The 12,440-nt window shown below is 43.6% G+C and overlaps 1 protein-coding gene across 3 annotated transcripts in view; it reads left to right on the top strand.

Moving 5' to 3' along the window:
- The first annotated feature begins 7,209 nt into the window (after window positions 1-7,209).
- Window positions 7,210-12,440, top strand: part of LOC118789065 (diacylglycerol kinase beta) — a 90,095-nt gene continuing 84,864 nt past the window's right edge. For all 3 annotated transcript variants that reach the window (XM_036545369.1, XM_036545370.1, XM_036545368.1), the window contains exon 1: window positions 7,210-7,718. The gene's annotated coding sequence lies outside the window, so the exon portion shown is untranslated. The remainder of the gene's footprint in view (window positions 7,719-12,440) is intronic.

Genomic DNA, 12,440 nt, shown 5'->3' with positions numbered 1-12,440 from the left:
GTGTGCGTGCGTGTGCGCACGACGGAGGCGTACCTTCGTCTATCGCTGACTCCACTTGTGAAGCTGGACATTGCCTCCTTCACCCCTCCAGCGTTCCCCCCCCCCCCCTCCCCGCCCCTCGCCCCTCCTCCCTGTTGCGCTTAACGCTGTTTATTTTTCCCCTCCACCACACAGGGGCCTTTCAATAAACAAAAGGTCCATCAATCGCTTCATGCAAATACACAAACCCAAATGAAATAATTATCTGGAGATACTCTGGCCCTGCGAACAAACAGAATGGAAATTTCAAGTGCAGATGGAGGGAGCAGTAAAAAGACTCCAGCCATGGAAAAAGCAATCATATGACACAGTGTATAATCGTCAATGGTACATTTTATTATTTAGCTAAACAGTGGTTATTCGGTTAGTGATGAAGTTCTTCACAGTAATGACTAGCAAGGAATATTACTGTCAAGTATACTGACCGACATGTCTTTGAGTTTTTCATGTGGGCAATATGAAATAATGGTTCTAGAGAGTAATGTGCAGTCATCACTACAAAATTATGAGAAAAGGATATTTGCCCAAAGACTTGTGGGTGGTTGTTTGTCCATGACATCCATCATATTAATCAGGTGAGCAGTGCAGAGTGTTTCTCCGAGAAGTGATGAAAACCCATGCTCGTGTCGTGACAGCCCCCACAGTGTCGAATCACCACTGCCCCCCCCACCCCCACCCCCCCAAGGTCTCACACTTTTCAATTTTTTAAATCGCATTTTGAATTTTTAAATTAAAAATTAAATTATTAAAATTCCCTCCTGAATTATTAAAATGTGATGAGAGCAATCACAGGGAGAATAAGGCCGCCTATTTTTAATAAAGATATGTGGAGAGACTAATATTAACACATTTCTTTATGAAAGCTTCTCTGAAGCCCTTTGCTGCTCAGTTTGGAGGAAGAGTCGTGAGCAATGGTAACACTGTTAACATTGATTATTACTATTCAAAAGCAAGATGAAGAGTAATTTTTTTTTGTTTTTTGTTGTTTTTTTTTTAATAAAAATGTCAATAAGTGATTTGTATAAACTTTAAGTGAAATAAGTTTTGATTCACTGACATTTATTACTGACTTGATTTCTTTTGTTCTTCCTTGGAATTGAAGAAAAAAGAAAAGAAGGAAACATCAGTTTAAAATTTAAAGGCGAGGGATTACACACATTTCTGGATAGAGCCAAAAGAATACTCCACATTAAGAATTAGGCAACTTGATTAAACAGAGAATGCTACTCACCAGCATTGCACCTTAAAATTCAAATTACATTTTAGGATCTGTCCAAGAGCAGGTAGAAACAGACCAGTGTAGCGTCTAGTGATGAGATTAGTCAAATTCTAAATGACTAGCAAACAGTAAATAAACAAAGAATGCTAATCTGACGTGTTCGCCTGATGGAAAGGAGGCAATGTTTCAAAATTTTTTAGCGTTGCCTTGTTGTGATGACAACGGAAAAGGAAGTGCACAAGTGAAAGAGTGAGGTGCTAACTTCGAAAAATGCACACTTTCCTTTGCAAATGCCTGCGCAATGATAGTGATGACTCAGTATTTGCCACTTTTTCTTGGGGCTGACAAGTCATTTCACCTTTTCTGGAGGAATATTAATATGACTTTTACAGTCATTGGCAATTGTTCCTTTGTTGCGAGAAACCCCTAATATCCAGTACGACATATACCTTTTTCATGATATATGTATTTTTTTAAACAAGCATTACTCTACCATCCACAGATTTCAGACCCCTTTTTTTGTCAGTCTCTCCACCTTCTACTTAAAGACAATGGGCCACGCTGAAAATGTCAGAGAGGAAATCACCTCCCTTTTGTCTGCTGAGTGCAGCGAGGTTGGATGGAGGTCTCTAACGGAACTGTCACCAGGACAGCGGCTGAGCTCTTGCAGCACAGAAGATTAAGGGGCGCGGTGGGAGAGTCCTTTGCGTGTGTGTGGGTGTAGCTGAAGCTCGCCTCGGCGCTTGTGCAGCTGCACTGTGCCGGAGATGTCGCATCGAGTAAAAAAAAAAAAAACGAGAACCTCCGGCTTCACTTCTTGCAACTACCCTGCAGGGAAATGTGAAAAGGTGGAGGCTGAGCCCCTGTTGTGAAACAATAGCTCTGACATTTGTTTGTAGCACTGAAAAGCACAGATATGTTCGAAACTTTGGGCCCCTGTAAGATGTATATATATATATATATATGTGGTTACCAACAAAGCTATGTATTCACCAATGAAGGTGAAAGAAATTTTGAATTTTTGAGCCTCATAGTTAATTGTGAGTGTATATTTCTATTGTGAATTACAGTCTGTATGCAATATGCACCTGTTTTTAACTAAATTTATCACAAAAGCATAGCAATTTCAGAAAGGACATTAATGTGGATATATGCTCTCCTCATATGAAAGCATTTTAATGTTTTGAAGACTGAACAATCTCTCCTGTTCAGTTTATGGGAACAACTTATTCTGCGAGATATTTCAATATATTCAACTAAACACAAGGGGATATATATTATATCTAATACATATATCTATATCTAAACACAAGGGGATATATATTATATGGGATTTAATCTTCATAAAATACAGTAGAGTGCATTCCATAATAATCATATTTTACAGCATGATTTTTTTAAATTTGTAGGCACAGTCAATTATTCTAAGTGGGGGATTTGAATTGGGCCCATAATATAAACATCCATTTTGACATATGAAAATCATTGATTACTTTATTAGTGATTCTTGTGTACACTCTTGTGTAAAACTTAATTAGATACATACATTAAATATATTGCTTGCATACCATATGGATTTCGGTGATGCATGATAGCATAACAGCAAATCAGCTTTGTGGGATGGTGTGCCGTTGTCGATGAATGTGCCAGTCCTGGAACTCAATATTGACTGAGTTGTTATGTATCTGTGTGGTGGGTCTCTTACCTGCAGGCTCATACATTACAGCGGATGATTGGCAGGCATTCAGAGGGGACAGGCCCCACCAATGGCATTTCTCTGTTTAAGTCATGATGTCCAATGCGTCATGAAAAGGGCAGCCTTCAGGGAGCTGAATGACTGTTTTGTTCAATGACATAATCAATCGGAAAATGCTCTCCGATGGAACGTTGGGGGCTGCAAGGAAGACTAAGGCCAGGCCTACCTCTCACCTCTTGCGTCAAAATCGCGTCTCGCTTCTCCACACGTCGACCGACGCAAACACGCCGGCGATGTCAGCGGCAGTGCGCGTGTTTGTCCTAAGGTGACCTGCCCTTCACTGTCTCATTGAGATGTTTCTGGGGTTGCTCCCTCCATGCGTCCACTCGCCTGGCCAGACAAGCTGTTGGGGAACCCTGCCGACCTGCCATGTGCCGTCGAGAATTAAGACCTTCTGTCAATGTGCCGTCCTTAACTCCTCCCCCCCTTCCCCCGCCGCAACTCGTCCCCAGACTCCCAGAATCCCCTGCTGATTCTTTAAAGTTGTGTTTCGCGGTTTGTGTAAGAGTGAAGGGGGGGTGTGGTTGGGGAGGACTGCCTGTACCTGACAGTCTGGTTTATTGACTGGCGTGAGGCGGGGGACGCTGGCGAGTCAGTGGGGCTCTTTGTGAGAAGGTTGAGACCTGCGGAGAGGAAGGTCAGGGCTGGGCCGCAGCAGAGAGAGAGAGAGAGAGAGAGAGAGAGAGAGAAAGAGGGAGAGGGAAAGACAGAGAGGGAGAGAGAGAGACATGAAGAGAGAAAGAGAGAGAGAGAGAGACGGATAGAGAGAAAGAGAGAGAGAGACGGAAAGAGAAAAAGAGAGAGAGATAGAGAGTCCTGACTGTGTGTCAGAGCCAGCGGTGCGGTCCACATCACTCAGCCTCCAGCCAGGGAACAGATCAGTGATGGGTGGCCTTCCGTTTCCGCTGGCTCCATAGGACCGCTGTAAAAATAGAACCTCATAACCCCCCCACCCCCCTCACCACATACACACACCCAAACCTCACCCCCCCCCCCCCCCCCCCCCACCCCCCTTAAACCACACCGCTCCACTCATCACGCTGACAGTCCACCCCTCCGCAGCCTTTCCTACATAGGGCGCCGCTTCCTCCCCCTCGCCTGAATGGCAGGGAAAAATGACCCTGTCATTTCCTCACTGCTCTGTGTGATCAGGACAGGGGTGGCGAGAGAGGGACAGGGAGACAGCAGAGGGCGGAGAGGCAGAAAGAGGGGGATACAGAGGGAGGAGGAGCGATCAAAGAGGGTGACACCAGAAGTTGGAGTCTAAAGAGTCCGATGCGGGTTGCAGTGTGGCATAGTGGTAAGGAGCAGGGCTTGTAACCGAAAGGTTGCTGGTTCGATTCCTCACTGGGGCACTGCTGCTGTACCCTTGGGCTGAGTACTTAACTCAGAATTGCCTCAGTAAATATCCAGCTATATAAATCGATAACGCATAAAAATCGTAACCCATATAAGTTGCTCTGGATAAGAGCGTCTGCTAAATGACAGTAATGTAGTGAATTGTAATGGATGCAGGGGTTAGACAGAGAAACAGGAGGTCGATGAACCAGAAGAGTGGGATTCATAGAAATATAATACAATACCGTACAAGATATACAGAACTGTGAGGGTGGACACACCAAAAGTGAAGTATAAGGAGGATTCAGGACAGCGGGAAATGCAGAGAAAGGAGGGTGAATACAGACAGAATGATTCACTGAAATGGGGGCGATGAGAAAATGGGGGGGGGGGAGATAGATAAATACAAAGAAATGCAGAGGGCTGGATGGACAGATAAGGGTACAGAAAAAGAAAGAGGCAAGTGTGAATAAACAGATGGAAAGAGTAGGACGCAGAGAAGGCGAACGATAGAGGGGTGTTACTGGAAGGAGACAGATACTGAGAGATGGAGAGAAGTGGGCCGACTTTAGTAATAACAGAGTGGTAGAGGAAGAGGAGGAAGGGAATGGCAAAGAGGGATTTGGCCTGGTATCACCCATCGCCAGTCTGTCTAAAAATGTCTCAAATTGAAGTGGGGCAGTGGGGGGTGGGGGGGGGGGGGGTGAAAGCAGGAACGTGAGAGGAACTGAAACGATCTGAACCTCATGCCCCTGGGCCAACCGAAGACGCCCACATCCTTTTCCACACCATTGGGGAAAGTCCCTGGGAACCAAGACCATGATGGAAGTGGCCAACAGCAGGGGGCTGGGAGAAACTGGCTCACAGCAGCTTCGCAGATTATTATGATGTTACGCATTTGCTGTGTTGATACCCTTTTCCATGGTGACCTATACAGAACATTCTCCATATAACGAAGTACTGAACTGACACGTTTTGGGGAAAGTCCATCGCCCACCCTGGAACTAGAGTTCTGTGCCCTGGACACAAACCCATAGCACGGTAAAAGTGGCCTAAGCGTAACACTGGAGACATGTACGGCCGACAGTGGTAGCGGTGGTGGCTGTTAGGCGGCATTGGTGGCTTCACCTGTTGACATTGTCCACAATGCACTGCGAGGCAGGCAGACAAAAGGGCCCAGACAATGGCGGGCCATGGTGGAGCCCCCCTCACGCGCACGCACCCGCCAGCACGCCTACACCAACCGCCCTGACATCAGCACTGAATTCCGACAACTTCAAAAAAAAAAAAAAAGCGAGAACAAGGGTAAAGCGTGGGCCTCTTGGGCGTATCGTGAAAAAAAAAAAGGGTCAGAAATAAACCCCAGGCAGACCTGTGCCATGTAATCACAGTGCAGGATTTTTGACAGAGTAGATTTTCTACTTTAAAAACATGTGGACACCACCCCCCCCCCCCCCCCCCCCCCCCCCCCCGCCTCCTGATTAAAACTGAAAATATGAAAAAGGGAGATTTGTAATTTAACAGCAGTTTTAAAATTCATGCTTGCTGAAAAACATGTGCTTGATCATCAGTACAGAAGAAGAGAGTACTTCTGAGCTTACATAAAGCTTAAAGCTATTTTCACCACTTGTGAAAGAAGTGAATTTGAATACACTGAATTTGTATAAGTGAACCATAAATCTGATATCAGCTGGATGATATTTACTTTTAACACTGTGGCCAGTCTGTGTCAATCTGACCTTTAGATACCTTTGAGATACATCATTACTGATGACATTTAATAATGAGAATGTATCAAAAAGGATCACACAACAATGCTAAAAACAGTCATATACTTCTCCATATATTTTTCTATAACACAAAATACAATATACCTGACATACATGAACTGGCCTACCATTGATAACTCTGTATCTATGATATAAAATCATAACAACTTATAGAAACCATCCCTGTGAAATATGCATGGCCTCCCTACATGGATTACAATTATTCTCTTTATTGTGCGGGTGAGTATGGGTTTATTGGATGGCTCATTTGATAGAAATATGTGCATAACTCTGTTTCACTGATCTCTGGCTGGCTGATCTCTCCACTGAGAGAAGAAGCATAAAAGATTCTGTGATGTAATATGGTTTTTGGTCACATGGGACTGTAATAGTGGACAAGGTTAATAAGATAGACCTTTCTGTTGCTGGCACACCTCTGAGTGGGGGTTACGTTGCATTGTGTCACTGGAAGCCTTTGTCTGAGGTCGTGCAATTGGGTAAAGGGGCAAAAACACAAGTGAATAAAACAGTGGATAGAGATGGTCGAATAGGTTCTGAAAAGAAGGAACTGGAAGCTTTGTGCTAGAGAGAGAGGGAGTTCTCTTATCATGCAAATGGAGTATATTTCAATTTGTATTTAAATTTGGCAAAAAATTCCAGACTCATCGAAAGATGTGATTCCCTTTGTGTCAGTACAATATTGTGTCTTCCATTGACCGTAAATCATCTCTAGTTTCAGGTGCAAGCAATGACATGAACAAAGTGGAGGGTGTGTGTGTGTGTGTGTGGGGGGGATCCAGATGCTTTTCTCTCCCTTCGCCATTTTCTTTTTCTCCCTCTATCTTTCTCTGTCTCTGGAGAAAATCCATCCAGGCTGAAGAGGAATGAAACAGCAGCAATGTTGTTTTATGTCTCTGAGTGAGAAGCTCCAAACACACAGGATGTAGCGTGCGTGAGAGAGAGAGAGAGAGAGAGCGAGAGAGAGAGGGGGGGGGGGGGGCACGAGCTCTGGTGGTTTACAGTGGGGAGGGGGGCTGGGCGTATGAGGAGCGTTGTGACATAGCACTGTTGATGAGAGAGAGCGAGGGTGAGGGAGAGAGAGAGAGAGGGAGAGAGAGAGAGAGAGAGAGGGAGAGAGAGGGAGGGAGGCTCTGTGTAAACAGTCTGTCAAAAAGAAAGTGCAGGGGCATTTTAGCCACGCCGGAGCCGGGGACAGAATCAGACGCAATTTACGACGAACGATCACAGGGGTACAGAGAGGAAGAGGAGGAAAAGACAGAGCCAGAAGGGAAGAGAGAAGCAGAGAGGAGAGAGAAGGGGGATGAAATAGAAGGTTTAATTTATTCATGCTGGAGGGGAGGGATGTTGCCGCTTCTGTCGGAGAGGACTCTGCCGCGACTTCCCAGCTTACTCTAACACCGCTACCTCCCAGGACCGCCGAGGTGGAGCCTGTCAGCAAGGGTCACTCCCTGTGAGAGAAAGAGAGAGAGAGAGAGAGAGAGACGCCTCTGTGTCCTGTATGCCTGGGACAGTCCAGTCCACCAGCTTTCCTCTTTAATACGAGGGCACAGGGATCCAATCACCAGGACTGGTGGAGGTAAGGACCACATTGTCTCTCTGTAGATTTCTCTCTCTCTCTCTCTCCCGCTCTCTCTCTCTCTCTCTTTCTCTCACTGAGGACCCATTCATCAACCCTTTTTTGAGCAGTCCTTGATTGCTGTCTGCCTGCCAGCCTGTCTGTCTGTCTGTCTGTTCATCTCCTTCACCTCTTGTTTCTGCTGGGAGCCGGTCTCGGGGAGCACACCCATTTCCCTCCAGCTTCTGTCCTACCTGCCTTGGCTTTGGCGCTGTAGTTCTGACTGATGATTTTAATATTATCGCTGTGAAATTGTTGTTTTTTTTTTTCTCTCGCTTGCTTCCCATCTCAGAATTGTTCTTGATTACTTTTGCCTGTCAGCGCTGTTAGTGAATGTCACAGAGGGGGGGGGGGGGGTAACATGGCTTGTCCCCTGTAGAACACTTAACGCTGCCCTTGCATCCTCTGTGACACATACTACAGCTGGAGCCCAGCATCTGTCTTCACTATTTGAACTTCACATCCCATTATTTATGATTGTGGATCATATCAGTAGAATCAAATGGAACCTACTCTCTCTCGCCCTCTCTCTCTTTATATATGTGTGCGTGTGTGTGTGTGTGTGTTTGTGTGTGTGTGCCTGTGTATGTTGGTATACATACTGTAATGCTATCTGCAGTAGTGTTTCTTATACTTTTCTGCATGCATGATTTGCCCATGTACAAAATGGAAGGACATTTCACCAATCCATCTATTTGCTGTCACACTAACAAATACTCAGGGCCTGTAGGACGAAATTCCAATTCAGTTGTGACAACCAATTAGACATGTGCTGCTATGTGTCATCGATGGTATTGATTCAAAGGCGGTCATTAATAATACTATCGCAGCCTGTCTCTCATGAGGTTATTGAGCTTGATTAATTATAAATCAGTACACTTAATTACCCTCCATTATCAGATTACTAGTGGCATTGGTTATTCATAGCTTTATGCGATCCTTGATTTAGTTGCTGAAAAATCATTAATGCGTTTTTTTTTTTTTGATAGAGACTTCCAAGTCCTGCTTTAAACAGCGGAGGCTATTTATCATATCGTGCTAGCCTGCTCTGCCCATATATTCTATTCATATATAGACTTGAAAAGAGACTGCCGCATGAAGTGAATAAAATAGAGGATGAGCATGTTAGTGGCTGAAATCACATTAACCTTGCTAATGACGGTATTAAATAGTAAAGTAATACAAATAATAAGGGTATTCGATTTTGGCAGAGAGGTGAAGACAGTCATACTCTTTTCAAAAGACACGTAACAGACGCGTAAAGTTTGGCGTTTGTACACGGGAGCTTGCTCTGCACGCCAGACAGCTCACCACTGTGTGTGTCTTTGCTGCTGTGCATCGGGAGCAAAGCTTGACTCGTTTCCCCTTTGTTGCAGGAGATCGATACATGACTGATCTCTATCCTGCCTGAAAGTGGGTCGACTGGATTAAGATGATCATTCATGAGGACTGGTGTCCTCTTTGGGAATTGATTCTCAGAGGGATAACTTCCTTTGAGCTGATTGCTTTTTTTTGTTTTTGTTTATTTAAACAGTAATGATAATAAATTATTTGGTATGCAAGATCTGAACTAATATATATAATTATATATCAAAAATTATTATATATGTGTTTTTAATTGTAACAGTTTTGATTGGTAATGAGTCTGTGGAAGGGATATATTATAATTGATCATTTGGTACAATCTATTGAATATGTTGAATCCCATGTTACACATTCCAAATAAATGACCCAAGGTGCTGTTTGAGAAAGAAGAAAGGATTTACAGTGCACAGCAAAAACACTTTTTAGTCTTTCTGCTGTGCTGAAAGATTTATAGCTTTCTGTCACTATAATGAAACCACAGCAGCAAAATTTCATATTCTGATTCTCTGGGGTTCTGGCTTCATGTGCAACAAAATGACAGAAGAATAGCACGCATCTTCAGGAAAACTAGAAAAAAAACTAAGATGAGCTTTTGCAGGTGACTGTAACATAAGTCGGTAGGACTGCACTGATGAAATTCAAACAGGAGCCAAAAAATTTGGCTTTATTCTGACACAAATTTAATCCCACTTCAGATTAAAACGATTTTTTCAGTTGGATTAGCACAGCATATGTCACTTTGGTGTTTATTTTTGTCCTTGCCTGTTAAATGTGGTAGCGCAGATGTGCGAACACGAGTATTTCCGATAAGTTTTAAAGGGCATCTTTAGCTGTTCTCCGAAAAGATGTCAACTGTTTACTCCCCAATTATAATATCATGATTATAATAACATGTTCATCTAAATGAATCTTCAAAACAATTGGGAAGTTTTTAGGAGAGTGGTAAATAGTTTCTGAAAAAAGGGGGTAAATTCTTACTCACTGTCCATTTTCCATGAAATACATCTTTCATATGAAATATTATATACAGTTTTGATACCCTATACTTTTTTAATAATCTGCATTAACACAACACTTGTATTTTATGGTTAGGTGATTCTAAGACACGTTCAGCATTCTCACCCACTCACTGCTGAAAACGGAAATATGTTGTAGTCACTGGTAGACAGCTTTAAACATGCAACGCTTGTTTGGTGGTGTGTGAGGTGTAAACAACTGAGCAATTGTTGAATGTCCCACAGGGGTGTCAAGCAATATGTAAATTAACTGTGTGAGAGGGCTTCAGACATGTGTCTCTGAGGAATCTGTGTGAATTACTTCACACCTGTTTTTTCCCTCAAAAAATTACCGTAACACCTCAATGTGTTCTCGCTTGCGTGAGTCATGTAATGTTTTTCATTAAACTCATTTTTATTTGTTTGTGCTGGTTGGATATTAATATTGTGGAAATCACAAATGCCATCTTAGTTGATGCGGTTAATGGGTATGTCAGCTCAGTGATCCTCCTCTAGGAGAAACACACATGTCCATTATTTTAAAAGGTGCTAAGGGTTCTTATGTTAGAAAATAAAACTGGAAAAGTGGCCAGTTGGATCAGGCTTAAATGATTTATAACTTTTTTGGAGGGAAACTCTGTGAACTGCTTTGAAGTTTGGTTTGACTGGGCTTGTTACTGGGGTTTTGCATTTGGGCATAATGAGCATTTTGGTTCACTGTCTGGCAGTTGATAGTGAAACTCTGTCTCAGCCAGGCTATTTTAGCTTTCTTAACCTTTCAGTTGCAGTTCTCTCCCTCAGGTGTGGTCAGAGGGTTAAATACAGGACTATGCTCTGTACTCAGAGACCCCCCGGTTTAGGCCGCCCTATCCCACTCACTATGACAGAGTTTCAGAGACTGACCATGGCTCACCAGTGACTGGTGACATGAACGGGGCTGCCTTTGCCTCACCGCTGCACTGCAATTTAAAACAAAAACCGTTGCCATGACGGCCGGCCCTCTATAAATACTTCCAGTATTTTTTTAACGCATTTTCCCCCCCTGGAGAATAGAATAGAAACCGCGGCTGGTCTCAGCTCTTGTTTTCTCAGCTGAACAAGGCAGGGGAAATGGTGGAACATGGTCTATATAAAGTTCTCGCCTTTACACAGAGAACCCCTCCGTCATGGCTTTTGAAGTGGAGATCTGGACGGCGATTACACTTCGGTCAGTTAGATGAAAAACGCTGATGCTATGTCTGACGTGAAAAGAAGGCATGGGGACCAGCCTCCCTGTATCCTCATCATTGTGGACTCTGTTAACCTTGAAACAGAAGAGGCTAATATCTTACCTGTAAACTGATAGTTGTCAAACTGGCGAAAGTGGTTGGGTGCCAGTCTGTCAGTTGTATTATGTAGATATGATTGTCTACATAAGACCCTTAAAGGGAAGTGTTTCCCGCTCCTCTCTATCAGTGTTTCATTGTGCACTGACAAGGCAGCAGAGGCTTGTGAACTTGAAATAGCAGAGGCTAAAAACAACCCAAACTGTTAAAAGACGAGAACCTGATTTTGGTCATTACTCACATGATTAACAAGTGTGCCCGTTTAAAGAAGGCTTAGCCGCTGCTGATAGCTTTTTTATTACCTGTGTCTAATGTGACGACATTATCTTTGTAACATCTGAGCGCTTTACATGCAAATGACAATAAAATTCGGTATAAAGCTAACCTCGCTTACAGCTGGATGCTGTGTTGGGGTGTACTGTGTGGGGTGCATGAATGATCATGGCCAATGCGTGCTTTTATAAATGTGAATTAATGATGCAGCAAGTGGAGACCCCCTTAAAGTGGTTGTGGAAATCCCCTTTATTGGTGTAAGATGAGGTTTTAACCAGCTGTAGGTCCCATAAACAGGTAGGAAGCCATACAGCGTGGGAAATCTTGGGTTTTCTATCCCACAGAGTTGCTGGATTATCTGTCTTGGTTGGAGTTTTTTTACTCATTGAAAGGCTCTGTTGGTGTTCATCTGAACCAGTAATACTGACGCTTTGAAACATTCTCACATAGCATGTGCTGACCATAGCCCGCACAGCAGCAGAAGGGGTGCAGATACAGGTATTAATTATGACTTGGACCTTGGTGTGATCCAAATGAACATTGAACTGGCCATACAGCAAAACTCCCCACAAGAGACTTGATTAGGCCTGCACACCGTGTCTTTTGTGTGGTGAGCCTTAACTTGCAGGGGTAAAATAAATAGGAATAAATAGGAGCCTTTCATCCATAGACACGCTTACAGCACATCAGAGCAACATGAGGGGATAGGGTATCTTTGGATGTCG

This window comes from Megalops cyprinoides, chromosome 14, assembly GCF_013368585.1.
Source record: "Megalops cyprinoides isolate fMegCyp1 chromosome 14, fMegCyp1.pri, whole genome shotgun sequence".
NCBI classification, from domain to species: Eukaryota; Metazoa; Chordata; class Actinopteri; order Elopiformes; family Megalopidae; genus Megalops; species Megalops cyprinoides.
This window is presented reverse-complemented; position numbering and strand designations above follow the sequence as displayed.